Source organism: Octopus bimaculoides, chromosome 4 (assembly GCF_001194135.2).
Source record: "Octopus bimaculoides isolate UCB-OBI-ISO-001 chromosome 4, ASM119413v2, whole genome shotgun sequence".
Classification (NCBI taxonomy): domain Eukaryota; kingdom Metazoa; phylum Mollusca; class Cephalopoda; order Octopoda; family Octopodidae; genus Octopus; species Octopus bimaculoides.
This window is the reverse complement of record NC_068984.1, coordinates 7,601,673-7,605,506: the sequence shown is the minus strand read 5'-3', so window position 1 is coordinate 7,605,506 and position 3,834 is coordinate 7,601,673. Positions and strand designations below refer to the sequence as shown.

Here is a 3,834-nt window from a genome sequence, read left to right as displayed (position 1 = left end):
AATTTGTTGTTGTTGTTGTTGTTGTTATTGTTTCAGGGTTTCCTATCTTTGAATTTAATTTCATTCTATATTTTGAAAGGCACACGCAGAGTCGAAATTTTGTTCATTCGTTTCGTCTTCATTTTAATAAACAGAGTAAATCTCTATCTCTATTATAAATAACAGTCCCGCTCTTCTAATCTCTTTACCTTCGTGAAGAGGAACTTGAATCTTGAAATGTTATTATTATTATGTTGTTTTTTTTCTTCTTCTTTCTTCAAATTTTCTTCTATTTCTCGCCGAGTGTTTTCCGTACACCTAGTGCAGAGAAACTCGTTGTATGCATTCCCAGTTTACACACACAAATTCACAGGTAAAATATGTATTTAAAAAAAAGAAATCATGAATGGATGTTGTTTTCATAATGCTCTTCTCAGTACATGAGTCGTTCCAGTTAACACGCTTTATTATTATTATTATTATTATTATTATTATTATTATTATTATTATTATTATTATTATTATTATTATTATTATACCATTTCTTTTCCACAGCTTCTAACACTGGAGATGTACTATGGTGTCAACTGTTCATTACCAGTGAACTAAGGTAACAACCCTTATTTTTCGAGCACCTTCCCGAGTATTCGAGCGGTTCCAAGCAGTGCTGTTTTCTGCAAGTGCTCCAGCCTTATTGCAGCCCCTATTTGTTCCATGTACTTCTCAGGTTTTTACTCACTGTTCCCTGGGCTCCGACAGTTATTGATACTACTACCACCTTTTCATCGACAACAACTACTTAATCTCCCAAGCTAACCTGTCATATCTATCGACCTTTCTTTCTTCCTTATCGCATACCTTGTTGTCAGCTGGGCAAGCTATAGCTATGATCCAGCATAGTTTGCTTTCTTTCTCAATTAAGACTATGTCCGGCTTCCTATTCTCTACCTCATGGTCGCAGTGAATCATAAAATCCCACAGTATCTTTTCATTGACATTTTCGATGATGCCTTCGGGTTTATGGTCGTACCACACTTTTGCTCTATCAAGTCCATACTTGTTGCAAAGTGTCCAATGGACAAACCTTGCTGTGTTGTCGTGGCGTCTCTTATATTCCTTCTGGGCTAGTGGCGTACATTGACTGCTACTATGCCATACGGTTTCACCATTTTGTCCACAAATTCTGCCCTAATCACATTCTGATGAAATTGTCTATGTATTCTTTTCTTTACCCACCTATTTTCAGTTTCATTCGTTTTCAATTTCTTGTATAGTTCTTTATCTTTGCAATCTTTCATCCTACACAAAGCTGACCTTCTTACGAGCGGTTCTGTAGCATTTTTTATATACCATACTATGTTGTTTTCTTCTGCTCTAACGCTGTGTTTGCATCCTATAAATCCCCTTCCCTCTCTTTTTCTTGGTACAGTCTGTCTGTGTCACTTTTTGGGTGGAGTGTCCCATATCTAGTTAGCCACTTCCTTGTCTTTCTGCCTAATTTGTTTAGTTCGTCTACTGTCCATGCCATCACCCTTGCTCCATATCTAGTGAGTGAAACCAACCCAGGCGTTGGTAGCTTCGATCTTATTCCTTTCGTTTCATTTCGACTTAAGGATCAGTTTCAGTCTGCGCAAGTACTCCACCTTAAAATTTTTCTGTCATTTCTTTCTCCATCAATTTATCCATTGCCATACAACTTAAAGGCCAGGAATGCTATACAAATTCACATTAACCGGCTTTAATGTTTTTAAGTACTACGAATATTAATTGGAATTTTCAACTGATAATTTTTAAGTAATTCTTGAATATACCAAGCTTTCAGTATGTAAATTCCTCAGACCAAAAAATTCTTTGAAGTAAATTCGCTCCATCGTTTTTCCTAATTTTATTTTACCATTTTATTTTGCACAATTTTTGTAGTTAGTTTCTTTAGCGTTCGATCAGTTTCTCTATATTTTTATAATTCCTTCTACTTTAAAGTTGAAAGTAATACGGGTGGATCTTCTATATATTTAGGAAAAACATTAATGGAAAGTTTTGCTATGAATTTGAATGCAAATCAGGAAAACTAAATAGGAATATGACATTATATATATTTATACACACAGATACGTACACATTATATGTACACACACGAACACATACCCACATACCTACCTATCTACCTACCTACCTACCTACATACATACATACAAAGATAAAAGCATACATGCATGCATACATACATACACACATGGCGCACACGCACGCGCATACACACAGACACACACAGATAAACATACACGTGCGTGCATGTGAGTTTAAATAATTTCTGTAAAGAATTCTTGTGACAGTCACAAAATTTGGAGAGAGATTTTCTTGTATTATAAAGAATTTGTTTTTAAAAAAAAACAGAAACGGCAGTAGACAAACCTTTCCGATGGAAATTCTCGTGTTGTGTTTAAGAGCTTTCCCCATCTACAGATTTTCAGTCCCAAAATATATGTTAATCGGTGGTTAATATATATGAATATAGATGTATATATATATATATATATATATATATATATATATATATATATATATATATATATATATATATATATACAACTGCACACACATACAAACATTTCCATAATAATATATGCGAAAGCAAATGTCAGTTTGTCACTGTGTCACGCTTTTTCAATATTACTCCTCCGATACCTTTCGCTCACAATTCAATGACACTTCCACTATTCCTCAAGCTTCAACCCTTCTCTCACAATTCAATGACACTTCTACTATTCCTCATGCTTTAACTCTTCTCTCACTATTCAATGAATCTTCTACTATTCACTATTCTACTATTCTTCATTCATGGTTTTTTTCTTAATCCTAACATTTTGAAAAAAACTATTTCTCTAAATATTATAACTATTTCCAAAAGTAATTTCTAAAATAGCATTTTGAAAAACTCTTTCTCCAAATATTATAATTGTATCAAGTAATTTAACCATAACACCTGCAGCATAACGTTCGGAACTGAAATACGTATTGAATTCACTCTATCATAGAATATTACCTCTCATGACTTTCTACCATAAAAATGTTGGAAACTTGGTATTTTTTGAGATATTAATAAAATTTGTCGGACCTATTCTCATACCATGGGCCGTCGGGGCTATGGATTCGACTAATTTTATTATTACCTTAAAAAATTCTACAAAATACTAAAATCCAAACGTCTTTATGGTCAAATATGTTTAGAGCGATTCCAAATCATAAAAGTTGCACTTTAAAATAGTGTTTAGCGACAGTGGTGTAATGTTCCTTCTAATTACAAGCAGGAGTTTAAATAGGTACCAGCTATTGCAAATAATTCTTTGGACGAAAAGTAAGGTCCTACGTAGATCTTATTGTCTTTAAATTAAGTAGCGACAGAAGAATTATCGTTGAACTTCTAAAAGGTAAGTTAATTGTTGCCTACGGCCAGCTATAGGCTAGTTGTTCAAGGGTAGGGAATAGAAACAGGCTATTTGTACTGACCCCTGAATGAGAAAACAAAGAATGTTGTTTATTATGCAGCTTTGCAATACATTTCAAGTCAGCAAATTATATTCATTGTTTTGATGAAAATTGTTCATTGCCTGAAAAATAATGCATGAAGTGTCATTGTTGGGCCCAAGGCCAAATGAAGAGCTCTCCACAGGAGGTAACTTAAAAGCCGCCCGATTGAGCGGCTTTTAAGTTATTATACACAAACACACACACACACACACACACACACACATATATATATATATATATATATATATATATATATATATATACACATACATATATATTTGTATCTATCGATCTCCCTCTCTCTTTCTCTCGCTATACGTGTGTGTG

At 33.8% G+C, this 3,834-nt stretch overlaps 1 protein-coding gene across 4 annotated transcripts in view; it reads left to right on the top strand.

Moving 5' to 3' along the window:
* LOC106870405 (cadherin EGF LAG seven-pass G-type receptor 1) overlaps positions 1-3,834 on the top strand; it is a 535,294-nt gene that overhangs the window by 161,974 nt on the left and 369,486 nt on the right. For 3 of the 4 annotated variants that reach the window (XM_052966877.1, XM_052966875.1, XM_052966876.1), the window contains one exon: positions 535-589. The exons of the other annotated variant lie outside the window; for it this stretch is intronic. The gene's annotated coding sequence lies outside the window, so the exon portion shown is untranslated. The remainder of the gene's footprint in view (positions 1-534; positions 590-3,834) is intronic. 4 annotated transcript variants of the gene reach the window in all.